Raw genomic sequence first — 16,052 nt, 5'->3', positions numbered from 1 at the left:
AGGCTACAACCCATACACACGCACAAGAAAAGGTTCCGATGGCGCTGTGTTACGTTATAGAAGAAACGCTCAAATAAGCTCTATTTTCAGAATCAAAAAGGTTTTCTGGCAATTGTCAGTGAACAAAATTCCCAAACTACAAGCGTACTTGGGTGGTAAGGTGCAGCATAGCATTTTAGCCTAAGTCCAAGATGTTTATAACACATGAGATTATTCAGCAACGCCTTGACAGGGATGACTAATGAGGCCAAAGAGTTCTTTTGGGGTCTCCCCACGTAGATTTAAATCCTGAGAGTAATGGCTTCTTCTGCTCAAGTGTGTGATGGGATTTTGTTTACTTTGCCAGTGCCCCATTTTTAAGCCTATGGCTTTTGATTTCTTTCGATCGATCGATCGATCGTTGCAAAGTAAATAAGTATTCAACTGCGGACTCTTGGTTGACATTGCCATCCCTCTGAACTTTAGAAGCATGCGCTTTGGCCTCAAAACTCCTCCTACTTTTGGCGGCAGGAAAAAAAGGCTACAACCCATACACACGCACAAGAAAAGGTTCCGATGGCGCTGTGTTACGTTATAGAAGAAACGCTCAAATAAGCTCTATTTTCAGAATCAAAAAGGTTTTCTGGCAATTGTCAGTGAACAAAATTCCCAAACTACAAGCGTACTTGGGTGGTAAGGAGCAGCATAGCATTTTAGCCTAAGTCCAAGATGTTTATAACACATGAGATTATTCAGCAACGCCTTGACAGGGATGACTAATGAGGCCAAAGAGTTCTTTTGGGGTCTCCCCACGTAGATTTAAATCCTGAGAGTAATGGCTTCTTCTGCTCAAGTGTGTGATGGGATTTTGTTTACTTTGCCAGTGCCCCATTTTTAAGCCTATGGCTTTTGATTTCTTTCGATCGATCGATCGATCTTTGCAAAGTAAATAAGTATTCAACTGCGGACTCTTGGTTGACATTGCCATCCCTCTGAACTTTAGAAGCATGCGCTTTGGCCTCAAAACTCCTCCTACTTTTGGCGGCAGGAAAAAAAGGCTACAACCCATACACACGCACAAGAAAAGGTTCCGATGGCGCTGTGTTACGTTATAGAAGAAACGCTCAAATAAGCTCTATTTTCAGAATCAAAAAGGTTTTCTGGCAATTGTCAGTGAACAAAATTCCCAAACTACAAGCGTACTTGGGTGGTAAGGTGCAGCATAGCATTTTAGCCTAAGTCCAAGATGTTTATAACACATGAGATTATTCAGCAACGCCTTGACAGGGATGACTAATGAGGCCAAAGAGTTCTTTTGGGGTCTCCCCACGTAGATTTAAATCCTGAGAGTAATGGCTTCTTCTGCTCAAGTGTGTGATGGGATTTTGTTTACTTTGCCAGTGCCCCATTTTTAAGCCTATGGCTTTTGATTTCTTTCGATCGATCGATCGATCTTTGCAAAGTAAATAAGTATTCAACTGCGGACTCTTGGTTGACATTGCCATCCCTCTGAACTTTAGAAGCATGCGCTTTGGCCTCAAAACTCCTCCTACTTTTGGCGGCAGGAAAAAAAGGCTACAACCCATACACACGCACAAGAAAAGGTTCCGATGGCGCTGTGTTACGTTATAGAAGAAACGCTCAAATAAGCTCTATTTTCAGAATCAAAAAGGTTTTCTGGCAATTGTCAGTGAACAAAATTCCCAAACTACAAGCGTACTTGGGTGGTAAGGTGCAGCATAGCATTTTAGCCTAAGTCCAAGATGTTTATAACACATGAGATTATTCAGCAACGCCTTGACAGGGATGACTAATGAGGCCAAAGAGTTCTTTTGGGGTCTCCCCACGTAGATTTAAATCCTGAGAGTAATGGCTTCTTCTGCTCAAGTGTGTGATGGGATTTTGTTTACTTTGCCAGTGCCCCATTTTTAAGCCTATGGCTTTTGATTTCTTTCGATCGATCGATCGATCTTTGCAAAGTAAATAAGTATTCAACTGCGGACTCTTGGTTGACATTGCCATCCCTCTGAACTTTAGAAGCATGCGCTTTGGCCTCAAAACTCCTCCTACTTTTGGCGGCAGGAAAAAAAGGCTACAACCCATACACACGCACAAGAAAAGGTTCCGATGGCGCTGTGTTACGTTATAGAAGAAACGCTCAAATAAGCTCTATTTTCAGAATCAAAAAGGTTTTCTGGCAATTGTCAGTGAACAAAATTCCCAAACTACAAGCGTACTTGGGTGGTAAGGTGCAGCATAGCATTTTAGCCTAAGTCCAAGATGTTTATAACACATGAGATTATTCAGCAACGCCTTGACAGGGATGACTAATGAGGCCAAAGAGTTCTTTTGGGGTCTCCCCACGTAGATTTAAATCCTGAGAGTAATGGCTTCTTCTGCTCAAGTGTGTGATGGGATTTTGTTTACTTTGCCAGTGCCCCATTTTTAAGCCTATGGCTTTTGATTTCTTTCGATCGATCGATCGATCGTTGCAAAGTAAATAAGTATTCAACTGCGGACTCTTGGTTGACATTGCCATCCCTCTGAACTTTAGAAGCATGCGCTTTGGCCTCAAAACTCCTCCTACTTTTGGCGGCAGGAAAAAAAGGCTACAACCCATACACACGCACAAGAAAAGGTTCCGATGGCGCTGTGTTACGTTATAGAAGAAACGCTCAAATAAGCTCTATTTTCAGAATCAAAAAGGTTTTCTGGCAATTGTCAGTGAACAAAATTCCCAAACTACAAGCGTACTTGGGTGGTAAGGAGCAGCATAGCATTTTAGCCTAAGTCCAAGATGTTTATAACACATGAGATTATTCAGCAACGCCTTGACAGGGATGACTAATGAGGCCAAAGAGTTCTTTTGGGGTCTCCCCACGTAGATTTAAATCCTGAGAGTAATGGCTTCTTCTGCTCAAGTGTGTGATGGGATTTTGTTTACTTTGCCAGTGCCCCATTTTTAAGCCTATGGCTTTTGATTTCTTTCGATCGATCGATCGATCTTTGCAAAGTAAATAAGTATTCAACTGCGGACTCTTGGTTGACATTGCCATCCCTCTGAACTTTAGAAGCATGCGCTTTGGCCTCAAAACTCCTCCTACTTTTGGCGGCAGGAAAAAAAGGCTACAACCCATACACACGCACAAGAAAAGGTTCCGATGGCGCTGTGTTACGTTATAGAAGAAACGCTCAAATAAGCTCTATTTTCAGAATCAAAAAGGTTTTCTGGCAATTGTCAGTGAACAAAATTCCCAAACTACAAGCGTACTTGGGTGGTAAGGTGCAGCATAGCATTTTAGCCTAAGTCCAAGATGTTTATAACACATGAGATTATTCAGCAACGCCTTGACAGGGATGACTAATGAGGCCAAAGAGTTCTTTTGGGGTCTCCCCACGTAGATTTAAATCCTGAGAGTAATGGCTTCTTCTGCTCAAGTGTGTGATGGGATTTTGTTTACTTTGCCAGTGCCCCATTTTTAAGCCTATGGCTTTTGATTTCTTTCGATCGATCGATCGATCTTTGCAAAGTAAATAAGTATTCAACTGCGGAGTCTTGGTTGACATTGCCATCCCTCTGAACTTTAGAAGCATGCGCTTTGGCCTCAAAACTCCTCCTACTTTTGGCGGCAGGAAAAAAAGGCTACAACCCATACACACGCACAAGAAAAGGTTCCGATGGCGCTGTGTTACGTTATAGAAGAAACGCTCAAATAAGCTCTATTTTCAGAATCAAAAAGGTTTTCTGGCAATTGTCAGTGAACAAAATTCCCAAACTACAAGCGTACTTGGGTGGTAAGGTGCAGCATAGCATTTTAGCCTAAGTCCAAGATGTTTATAACACATGAGATTATTCAGCAACGCCTTGACAGGGATGACTAATGAGGCCAAAGAGTTCTTTTGGGGTCTCCCCACGTAGATTTAAATCCTGAGAGTAATGGCTTCTTCTGCTCAAGTGTGTGATGGGATTTTGTTTACTTTGCCAGTGCCCCAATTTTAAGCCTATGGCTTTTGATTTCTTTCGATCGATCGATCGATCTTTGCAAAGTAAATAAGTATTCAACTGCGGACTCTTGGTTGACATTGCCATCCCTCTGAACTTTAGAAGCATGCGCTTTGGCCTCAAAACTCCTCCTACTTTTGGCGGCAGGAAAAAAAGGCTACAACCCATACACACGCACAAGAAAAGGTTCCGATGGCGCTGTGTTACGTTATAGAAGAAACGCTCAAATAAGCTCTATTTTCAGAATCAAAAAGGTTTTCTGGCAATTGTCAGTGAACAAAATTCCCAAACTACAAGCGTACTTGGGTGGTAAGGTGCAGCATAGCATTTTAGCCTAAGTCCAAGATGTTTATAACACATGAGATTATTCAGCAACGCCTTGACAGGGATGACTAATGAGGCCAAAGAGTTCTTTTGGGGTCTCCCCACGTAGATTTAAATCCTGAGAGTAATGGCTTCTTCTGCTCAAGTGTGTGATGGGATTTTGTTTACTTTGCCAGTGCCCCATTTTTAAGCCTATGGCTTTTGATTTCTTTCGATCGATCGATCGATCTTTGCAAAGTAAATAAGTATTCAACTGCGGACTCTTGGTTGACATTGCCATCCCTCTGAACTTTAGAAGCATGCGCTTTGGCCTCAAAACTCCTCCTACTTTTGGCGGCAGGAAAAAAAGGCTACAACCCATACACACGCACAAGAAAAGGTTCCGATGGCGCTGTGTTACGTTATAGAAGAAACGCTCAAATAAGCTCTATTTTCAGAATCAAAAAGGTTTTCTGGCAATTGTCAGTGAACAAAATTCCCAAACTACAAGCGTACTTGGGTGGTAAGGAGCAGCATAGCATTTTAGCCTAAGTCCAAGATGTTTATAACACATGAGATTATTCAGCAACGCCTTGACAGGGATGACTAATGAGGCCAAAGAGTTCTTTTGGGGTCTCCCCACGTAGATTTAAATCCTGAGAGTAATGGCTTCTTCTGCTCAAGTGTGTGATGGGATTTTGTTTACTTTGCCAGTGCCCCATTTTTAAGCCTATGGCTTTTGATTTCTTTCGATCGATCGATCGATCTTTGCAAAGTAAATAAGTATTCAACTGCGGACTCTTGGTTGACATTGCCATCCCTCTGAACTTTAGAAGCATGCGCTTTGGCCTCAAAACTCCTCCTACTTTTGGCGGCAGGAAAAAAAGGCTACAACCCAAACACACGCACAAGAAAAGGTTCCGATGGCGCTGTGTTACAATATAGAAGAAACGCTCAAATAAGCTCTATTTTCAGAATCAAAAAGGTTTTCTGGCAATTGTCAGTGAACAAAATTCCCAAACTACAAGCGTACTTGGGTGGTAAGGTGCAGCATAGCATTTTAGCCTAAGTCCAAGATGTTTATAACACATGAGATTATTCAGCAACGCCTTGACAGGGATGACTAATGAGGCCAAAGAGTTCTTTTGGGGTCTCCCCACGTAGATTTAAATCCTGAGAGTAATGGCTTCTTCTGCTCAAGTGTGTGATGGGATTTTGTTTACTTTGCCAGTGCCCCATTTTTAAGCCTATGGCTTTTGATTTCTTTCGATCGATCGATCGATCTTTGCAAAGTAAATAAGTATTCAACTGCGGACTCTTGGTTGACATTGCCATCCCTCTGAACTTTAGAAGCATGCGCTTTGGCCTCAAAACTCCTCCTACTTTTGGCGGCAGGAAAAAAAGGCTACAACCCATACACACGCACAAGAAAAGGTTCCGATGGCGCTGTGTTACGTTATAGAAGAAACGCTCAAATAAGCTCTATTTTCAGAATCAAAAAGGTTTTCTGGCAATTGTCAGTGAACAAAATTCCCAAACTACAAGCGTACTTGGGTGGTAAGGAGCAGCATAGCATTTTAGCCTAAGTCCAAGATGTTTATAACACATGAGATTATTCAGCAACGCCTTGACAGGGATGACTAATGAGGCCAAAGAGTTCTTTTGGGGTCTCCCCACGTAGATTTAAATCCTGAGAGTAATGGCTTCTTCTGCTCAAGTGTGTGATGGGATTTTGTTTACTTTGCCAGTGCCCCATTTTTAAGCCTATGGCTTTTGATTTCTTTCGATCGATCGATCGATCTTTGCAAAGTAAATAAGTATTCAACTGCGGACTCTTGGTTGACATTGCCATCCCTCTGAACTTTAGAAGCATGCGCTTTGGCCTCAAAACTCCTCCTACTTTTGGCGGCAGGAAAAAAAGGCTACAACCCATACACACGCACAAGAAAAGGTTCCGATGGCGCTGTGTTACGTTATAGAAGAAACGCTCAAATAAGCTCTATTTTCAGAATCAAAAAGGTTTTCTGGCAATTGTCAGTGAACAAAATTCCCAAACTACAAGCGTACTTGGGTGGTAAGGTGCAGCATAGCATTTTAGCCTAAGTCCAAGATGTTTATAACACATGAGATTATTCAGCAACGCCTTGACAGGGATGACTAATGAGGCCAAAGAGTTCTTTTGGGGTCTCCCCACGTAGATTTAAATCCTGAGAGTAATGGCTTCTTCTGCTCAAGTGTGTGATGGGATTTTGTTTACTTTGCCAGTGCCCCATTTTTAAGCCTATGGCTTTTGATTTCTTTCGATCGATCGATCGATCTTTGCAAAGTAAATAAGTATTCAACTGCGGACTCTTGGTTGACATTGCCATCCCTCTGAACTTTAGAAGCATGCGCTTTGGCCTCAAAACTCCTCCTACTTTTGGCGGCAGGAAAAAAAGGCTACAACCCATACACACGCACAAGAAAAGGTTCCGATGGCGCTGTGTTACGTTATAGAAGAAACGCTCAAATAAGCTCTATTTTCAGAATCAAAAAGGTTTTCTGGCAATTGTCAGTGAACAAAATTCCCAAACTACAAGCGTACTTGGGTGGTAAGGAGCAGCATAGCATTTTAGCCTAAGTCCAAGATGTTTATAACACATGAGATTATTCAGCAACGCCTTGACAGGGATGACTAATGAGGCCAAAGAGTTCTTTTGGGGTCTCCCCACGTAGATTTAAATCCTGAGAGTAATGGCTTCTTCTGCTCAAGTGTGTGATGGGATTTTGTTTACTTTGCCAGTGCCCCATTTTTAAGCCTATGGCTTTTGATTTCTTTCGATCGATCGATCGATCTTTGCAAAGTAAATAAGTATTCAACTGCGGACTCTTGGTTGACATTGCCATCCCTCTGAACTTTAGAAGCATGCGCTTTGGCCTCAAAACTCCTCCTACTTTTGGCGGCAGGAAAAAAAGGCTACAACCCATACACACGCACAAGAAAAGGTTCCGATGGCGCTGTGTTACGTTATAGAAGAAACGCTCAAATAAGCTCTATTTTCAGAATCAAAAAGGTTTTCTGGCAATTGTCAGTGAACAAAATTCCCAAACTACAAGCGTACTTGGGTGGTAAGGTGCAGTATAGCATTTTAGCCTAAGTCCAAGATGTTTATAACACATGAGATTATTCAGCAACGCCTTGACAGGGATGACTAATGAGGCCAAAGAGTTCTTTTGGGGTCTCCCCACGTAGATTTAAATCCTGAGAGTAATGGCTTCTTCTGCTCAAGTGTGTGATGGGATTTTGTTTACTTTGCCAGTGCCCCATTTTTAAGCCTATGGCTTTTGATTTCTTTCGATCGATCGATCGATCGATCTTTGCAAAGTAAATAAGTATTCAACTGCGGACTCTTGATTGACATTGCCATCCCTCTGAACTTCAGAAGCATGCGCTTTGGCCTCAAAACTCCTCCTACTTTTGGCGGGCAGGAAAAAAAGGCTAAAACCCATACACACGCACAAGAAAAGGTTCCCGTAAGCAGCTAATGAGTTGTTGGACTAGAAATCCATTGGGAATTTCCCGCGCAGGTTCGAATCCTGCCAACAAGGTGGTTCATGTTGTTCCCGTACGGGCCCCTGCTGGCAGGCCATTTGGCGGAAGTAAAGAATCCCTGGTTGGCTTTTGACCAGGGCCAGATTTAGAATATGTATTTTATGAAAGCTAAACTCAAACGGAAGCGCTGCCGACAGACATCACACAGCCCTGCTCTTGACGTTCGGCATGCGAACTGGCAGCGGTGGGATTTAAACCCACGCCTCCGAAGAGACTGGAACCTAAATCCAGCGCCTTAGACCACTCGGCAACGCTACCTGTTGCTCAGTTGGACAAGAAATGCGACCAGCGAAACCGTGCAAAAAAAGGCGTTTCTATGATAGTAATTATCTTCAAACCATGTTCCGTGTGCATGGAACTTTAGATATCAATTACAGGCGCCGATTTGCGACACGGCACTGCGAAAGCATGTGTCCTTGCGATGGTGGTATAGTGGTAAGCATAGCTGCCTTCCAAGCAGTTGACCCGGGTTCGATTCCCGGCCATCGCATGCTGTACTTTTGAGTTATACATGTGTATATGCAGTTTCATTCACAACTCAAGCTCTCAGAGGGCAATGGCCAAACTGTCAAACAGTTGAGTATTAGAGCATTTGAACTAATCCTCTTGGCAGATCGCATGATTGCGGAGTGACAGGTATGAAACAGCCCCATAACATGAATGAGTGAATGCTGTTCACCCACTATAACAAGAATCAACAAAGTACATGACGCTGACGTGAAGTTGAACACGCATTTTTCTGATCTGGAGTCAGACGCGCTACCGTTGCGCCACAGAGGCAGCCCGAGTGGTCCGGTCCGATGGCGCTGTGTTACGTTATAGAAGAAACGCTCAAATAAGCTCTATTTTCAGAATCAAAAAGGTTTTCTGGCAATTGTCAGTGAACAAAATTCCCAAACTACAAGCGTACTTGGGTGGTAAGGTGCAGCATAGCATTTTAGCCTAAGTCCAAGATGTTTATAACACATGAGATTATTCAGCAACGCCTTGACAGGGATGACTAATGAGGCCAAAGAGTTCTTTTGGGGTCTCCCCACGTAGATTTAAATCCTGAGAGTAATGGCTTCTTCTGCTCAAGTGTGTGATGGGATTTTGTTTACTTTGCCAGTGCCCCATTTTTAAGCCTATGGCTTTTGATTTCTTTCGATCGATCGATCGATCTTTGCAAAGTAAATAAGTATTCAACTGCGGACTCTTGGTTGACATTGCCATCCCTCTGAACTTTGGAAGCATGCGCTTTGGCCTCAAAACTCCTCCTACTTTTGGCGGCAGGAAAAAAAGGCTACAACCCATACACACGCACAAGAAAAGGTTCCGATGGCGCTGTGTTACGTTATAGAAGAAACGCTCAAATAAGCTCTATTTTCAGAATCAAAAAGGTTTTCTGGCAATTGTCAGTGAACAAAATTCCCAAACTACAAGCGTACTTGGGTGGTAAGGTGCAGCATAGCATTTTAGCCTAAGTCCAAGATGTTTATAACACATGAGATTATTCAGCAACGCCTTGACAGGGATGACTAATGAGGCCAAAGAGTTCTTTTGGGGTCTCCCCACGTAGATTTAAATCCTGAGAGTAATGGCTTCTTCTGCTCAAGTGTGTGATGGGATTTTGTTTACTTTGCCAGTGCCCCATTTTTAAGCCTATGGCTTTTGATTTCTTTCGATCGATCGATCGATCGATCTTTGCAAAGTAAATAAGTATTCAACTGCGGACTCTTGATTGACTTTGCCATCCCTCTGAACTTCAGAAGCATGCGCTTTGGCCTCAAAACTCCTCCTACTTTTGGCGGCAGGAAAAAAAGGCTAAAACCCATACACACGCACAAAAAAAGGTTCCCGTAAGCAGCTAATGAGTTGTTGGACTAGAAATCCATTGGGAATTTCCCGCGCAGGTTCGAATCCTGCCAACAACGTGGTTCATGTTGTTCCCGTACGGGCCCCTGCTGGCAGGCCATTTGGCGGAAGTAAAGAATCCCTGGTTGGCTTTTGACCAGGGCCAGATTTAGAATATGTATTTTATGAAAGCTAAACTCAAACGGAAGCGCTGCCGACAGACATCACACAGCCCTGCTCTTGACGTTCGGCATGCGAACTGGCAGCGGTGGGATTTAAACCCACGCCTCCGAAGAGACTGGAACCTAAATCCAGCGCCTTAGACCACTCGGCCACGCTACCTGTTGCTCAGTTGGACAAGAAATGCGACCAGCGAAACCGTGCAAAAAAAGGCGTTTCTATGATAGTAATTATCTTCAAACCATGTTCCGTGTGCATGGAACTTTAGATATCAATTACAGGCGCCGATTTGCGACACGGCACTGCGAAAGCATGTGTCCTTGCGATGGTGGTATAGTGGTAAGCATAGCTGCCTTCCAAGCAGTTGACCCGGGTTCGATTCCCGGCCATCGCATGCTGTACTTTTGAGTTATACATGTGTATATGCAGTTTCATTCACAACTCAAGCTCTCAGAGGGCAATGGCCAAACTGTCAAACAGTTGAGTATTAGAGCATTTGAACTAATCCTCTTGGCAGATCGCATGATTGCGGAGTGACAGGTATGAAACAGCCCCATAACATGAATGAGTGAATGCTGTTCACCCACTATAACAAGAATCAACAAAGTACATGACGCTGACGTGAAGTTGAACACGCAACTTTCTGATCTGGAGTCAGACGCGCTACCGTTGCGCCACAGAGGCAGCCCGAGTGGTCCGGTCCGATGGCGCTGTGTTACGTTATAGAAGAAACGCTCAAATAAGCTCTATTTTCAGAATCAAAAAGGTTTTCTGGCAATTGTCAGTGAACAAAATTCCCAAACTACAAGCGTACTTGGGTGGTAAGGTGCAGCATAGCATTTTAGCCTAAGTCCAAGATGTTTATAACACATGAGATTATTCAGCAACGCCTTGACAGGGATGACTAATGAGGCCAAAGAGTTCTTTTGGGGTCTCCCCACGTAGATTTAAATCCTGAGAGTAATGGCTTCTTCTGCTCAAGTGTGTGATGGGATTTTGTTTACTTTGCCAGTGCCCCATTTTTAAGCCTATGGCTTTTGATTTCTTTCGATCGATCGATCGATCTTTGCAAAGTAAATAAGTATTCAACTGCGGACTCTTGGTTGACATTGCCATCCCTCTGAACTTTAGAAGCATGCGCTTTGGCCTCAAAACTCCTCCTACTTTTGGCGGCAGGAAAAAAAGGCTACAACCCATACACACGCACAAGAAAAGGTTCCGATGGCGCTGTGTTACGTTATAGAAGAAACGCTCAAATAAGCTCTATTTTCAGAATCAAAAAGGTTTTCTGGCAATTGTCAGTGAACAAAATTCCCAAACTACAAGCGTACTTGGGTGGTAAGGTGCAGCATAGCATTTTAGCCTAAGTCCAAGATGTTTATAACACATGAGATTATTCAGCAACGCCTTGACAGGGATGACTAATGAGGCCAAAGAGTTCTTTTGGGGTCTCCCCACGTAGATTTAAATCCTGAGAGTAATGGCTTCTTCTGCTCAAGTGTGTGATGGGATTTTGTTTACTTTGCCAGTGCCCCATTTTTAAGCCTATGGCTTTTGATTTCTTTCGATCGATCGATCGATCGTTGCAAAGTAAATAAGTATTCAACTGCGGACTCTTGGTTGACATTGCCATCCCTCTGAACTTTAGAAGCATGCGCTTTGGCCTCAAAACTCCTCCTACTTTTGGCGGCAGGAAAAAAAGGCTACAACCCATACACACGCACAAGAAAAGGTTCCGATGGCGCTGTGTTACGTTATAGAAGAAACGCTCAAATAAGCTCTATTTTCAGAATCAAAAAGGTTTTCTGGCAATTGTCAGTGAACAAAATTCCCAAACTACAAGCGTACTTGGGTGGTAAGGAGCAGCATAGCATTTTAGCCTAAGTCCAAGATGTTTATAACACATGAGATTATTCAGCAACGCCTTGACAGGGATGACTAATGAGGCCAAAGAGTTCTTTTGGGGTCTCCCCACGTAGATTTAAATCCTGAGAGTAATGGCTTCTTCTGCTCAAGTGTGTGATGGGATTTTGTTTACTTTGCCAGTGCCCCATTTTTAAGCCTATGGCTTTTGATTTCTTTCGATCGATCGATCGATCTTTGCAAAGTAAATAAGTATTCAACTGCGGACTCTTGGTTGACATTGCCATCCCTCTGAACTTTAGAAGCATGCGCTTTGGCCTCAAAACTCCTCCTACTTTTGGCGGCAGGAAAAAAAGGCTACAACCCATACACACGCACAAGAAAAGGTTCCGATGGCGCTGTGTTACGTTATAGAAGAAACGCTCAAATAAGCTCTATTTTCAGAATCAAAAAGGTTTTCTGGCAATTGTCAGTGAACAAAATTCCCAAACTACAAGCGTACTTGGGTGGTAAGGTGCAGCATAGCATTTTAGCCTAAGTCCAAGATGTTTATAACACATGAGATTATTCAGCAACGCCTTGACAGGGATGACTAATGAGGCCAAAGAGTTCTTTTGGGGTCTCCCCACGTAGATTTAAATCCTGAGAGTAATGGCTTCTTCTGCTCAAGTGTGTGATGGGATTTTGTTTACTTTGCCAGTGCCCCATTTTTAAGCCTATGGCTTTTGATTTCTTTCGATCGATCGATCGATCTTTGCAAAGTAAATAAGTATTCAACTGCGGACTCTTGGTTGACATTGCCATCCCTCTGAACTTTAGAAGCATGCGCTTTGGCCTCAAAACTCCTCCTACTTTTGGCGGCAGGAAAAAAAGGCTACAACCCATACACACGCACAAGAAAAGGTTCCGATGGCGCTGTGTTACGTTATAGAAGAAACGCTCAAATAAGCTCTATTTTCAGAATCAAAAAGGTTTTCTGGCAATTGTCAGTGAACAAAATTCCCAAACTACAAGCGTACTTGGGTGGTAAGGTGCAGCATAGCATTTTAGCCTAAGTCCAAGATGTTTATAACACATGAGATTATTCAGCAACGCCTTGACAGGGATGACTAATGAGGCCAAAGAGTTCTTTTGGGGTCTCCCCACGTAGATTTAAATCCTGAGAGTAATGGCTTCTTCTGCTCAAGTGTGTGATGGGATTTTGTTTACTTTGCCAGTGCCCCAATTTTAAGCCTATGGCTTTTGATTTCTTTCGATCGATCGATCGATCTTTGCAAAGTAAATAAGTATTCAACTGCGGACTCTTGGTTGACATTGCCATCCCTCTGAACTTTAGAAGCATGCGCTTTGGCCTCAAAACTCCTCCTACTTTTGGCGGCAGGAAAAAAAGGCTACAACCCATACACACGCACAAGAAAAGGTTCCGATGGCGCTGTGTTACGTTATAGAAGAAACGCTCAAATAAGCTCTATTTTCAGAATCAAAAAGGTTTTCTGGCAATTGTCAGTGAACAAAATTCCCAAACTACAAGCGTACTTGGGTGGTAAGGTGCAGCATAGCATTTTAGCCTAAGTCCAAGATGTTTATAACACATGAGATTATTCAGCAACGCCTTGACAGGGATGACTAATGAGGCCAAAGAGTTCTTTTGGGGTCTCCCCACGTAGATTTAAATCCTGAGAGTAATGGCTTCTTCTGCTCAAGTGTGTGATGGGATTTTGTTTACTTTGCCAGTGCCCCATTTTTAAGCCTATGGCTTTTGATTTCTTTCGATCGATCGATCGTTGCAAAGTAAATAAGTATTCAACTGCGGACTCTTGGTTGACATTGCCATCCCTCTGAACTTTAGAAGCATGCGCTTTGGCCTCAAAACTCCTCCTACTTTTGGCGGCAGGAAAAAAAGGCTACAACCCATACACACGCACAAGAAAAGGTTCCGATTGCGCTGTGTTACGTTATAGAAGAAACGCTCAAATAAGCTCTATTTTCAGAATCAAAAAGGTTTTCTGGCAATTGTCAGTGAACAAAATTCCCAAACTACAAGCGTACTTGGGTGGTAAGGAGCAGCATAGCATTTTAGCCTAAGTCCAAGATGTTTATAACACATGAGATTATTCAGCAACGCCTTGACAGGGATGACTAATGAGGCCAAAGAGTTCTTTTGGGGTCTCCCCACGTAGATTTAAATCCTGAGAGTAATGGCTTCTTCTGCTCAAGTGTGTGATGGGATTTTGTTTACTTTGCCAGTGCCCCATTTTTAAGCCTATGGCTTTTGATTTCTTTCGATCGATCGATCGATCTTTGCAAAGTAAATAAGTATTCAACTGCGGACTCTTGGTTGACATTGCCATCCCTCTGAACTTTAGAAGCATGCGCTTTGGCCTCAAAACTCCTCCTACTTTTGGCGGCAGGAAAAAAAGGCTACAACCCATACACACGCACAAGAAAAGGTTCCGATGGCGCTGTGTTACGTTATAGAAGAAACGCTCAAATAAGCTCTATTTTCAGAATCAAAAAGGTTTTCTGGCAATTGTCAGTGAACAAAATTCCCAAACTACAAGCGTACTTGGGTGGTAAGGTGCAGCATAGCATTTTAGCCTAAGTCCAAGATGTTTATAACACATGAGATTATTCAGCAACGCCTTGACAGGGATGACTAATGAGGCCAAAGAGTTCTTTTGGGGTCTCCCCACGTAGATTTAAATCCTGAGAGTAATGGCTTCTTCTGCTCAAGTGTGTGATGGGATTTTGTTTACTTTGCCAGTGCCCCATTTTTAAGCCTATGGCTTTTGATTTCTTTCGATCGATCGATCTTTGCAAAGTAAATAAGTATTCAACTGCGGACTCTTGGTTGACATTGCCATCCCTCTGAACTTTAGAAGCATGCGCTTTGGCCTCAAAACTCCTCCTACTTTTGGCGGCAGGAAAAAAAGGCTACAACCCATACACACGCACAAGAAAAGGTTCCGATGGCGCTGTGTTACGTTATAGAAGAAACGCTCAAATAAGCTCTATTTTCAGAATCAAAAAGGTTTTCTGGCAATTGTCAGTGAACAAAATTCCCAAACTACAAGCGTACTTGGGTGGTAAGGAGCAGCATAGCATTTTAGCCTAAGTCCAAGATGTTTATAACACATGAGATTATTCAGCAACGCCTTGACAGGGATGACTAATGAGGCCAAAGAGTTCTTTTGGGGTCTCCCCACGTAGATTTAAATCCTGAGAGTAATGGCTTCTTCTGCTCAAGTGTGTGATGGGATTTTGTTTACTTTGCCAGTGCCCCATTTTTAAGCCTATGGCTTTTGATTTCTTTCGATCGATCGATCGATCTTTGCAAAGTAAATAAGTATTCAACTGCGGACTCTTGGTTGACATTGCCATCCCTCTGAACTTTAGAAGCATGCGCTTTGGCCTCAAAACTCCTCCTACTTTTGGCGGCAGGAAAAAAAGGCTACAACCCATACACACGCACAAGAAAAGGTTCCGATGGCGCTGTGTTACGTTATAGAAGAAACGCTCAAATAAGCTCTATTTTCAGAATCAAAAAGGTTTTCTGGCAATTGTCAGTGAACAAAATTCCCAAACTACAAGCGTACTTGGGTGGTAAGGAGCAGCATAGCATTTTAGCCTAAGTCCAAGATGTTTATAACACATGAGATTATTCAGCAACGCCTTGACAGGGATGACTAATGAGGCCAAAGAGTTCTTTTGGGGTCTCCCCACGTAGATTTAAATCCTGAGAGTAATGGCTTCTTCTGCTCAAGTGTGTGATGGGATTTTGTTTACTTTGCCAGTGCCCCATTTTTAAGCCTATGGCTTTTGATTTCTTTCGATCGATCGATCGATCGATCTTTGCAAAGTAAATAAGTATTCAACTGCGGACTCTTGATTGACATTGCCATCCCTCTGAACTTCAGAAGCATGCGCTTTGGCCTCAAAACTCCTCCTACTTTTGGCGGCAGGAAAAAAAGGCAACAACCCATACACACGCACAAGAAAAGGTTCCGATGGCGCTGTGTTACGTTATAGAAGAAACGCTCAAATAAGCTCTATTTTCAGAATCAAAAAGGTTTTCTGGCAATTGTCAGTGAACAAAATTCCCAAACTACAAGCGTACTTGGGTGGTAAGGTGCAGCATAGCATTTTAGCCTAAGTCCAAGATGTTTATAACACATGAGATTATTCAGCAACGCCTTGACAGGGATGACTAATGAGGCCAAAGAGTTCTTTTGGGGTCTCCCCACGTAGATTTAAATCCTGAGAGTAATGGCTTCTTCTGCTCAAGTGTGTGATGGGATT

General features: G+C 42.9%; 4 non-coding genes across 4 annotated transcripts; 2 read left to right on the top strand and 2 right to left on the bottom strand.

Annotated features, from left to right (window-relative positions):
* Window positions 1-8,053: 8,053 nt before the first annotated feature.
* Window positions 8,054-8,135, bottom strand: trnal-uag (transfer RNA leucine (anticodon UAG)). The gene has a single exon. It is a non-coding gene; the product is annotated as a tRNA-Leu (tRNA).
* Window positions 8,136-8,295: 160 nt separating this feature from the next.
* Window positions 8,296-8,367, top strand: trnag-ucc (transfer RNA glycine (anticodon UCC)). The gene has a single exon. It is a non-coding gene; the product is annotated as a tRNA-Gly (tRNA).
* Window positions 8,368-9,970: 1,603 nt separating this feature from the next.
* Window positions 9,971-10,052, bottom strand: trnal-uag (transfer RNA leucine (anticodon UAG)). The gene has a single exon. It is a non-coding gene; the product is annotated as a tRNA-Leu (tRNA).
* A 160-nt stretch (window positions 10,053-10,212) lies between these two features.
* Window positions 10,213-10,284, top strand: trnag-ucc (transfer RNA glycine (anticodon UCC)). Its single transcript has one exon. It is a non-coding gene; the product is annotated as a tRNA-Gly (tRNA).
* Window positions 10,285-16,052: the final 5,768 nt, after the last annotated feature.

The sequence above is a fragment of the Eucyclogobius newberryi genome, unplaced genomic scaffold (genome assembly GCF_026437365.1).
Source record: "Eucyclogobius newberryi isolate DKJ021-1_F unplaced genomic scaffold, fEucNew1.0.hap1 SCAF_11, whole genome shotgun sequence".
NCBI lineage: Eukaryota > Metazoa > Chordata > Actinopteri > Gobiiformes > Gobiidae > Eucyclogobius > Eucyclogobius newberryi.
This window is presented reverse-complemented; position numbering and strand designations above follow the sequence as displayed.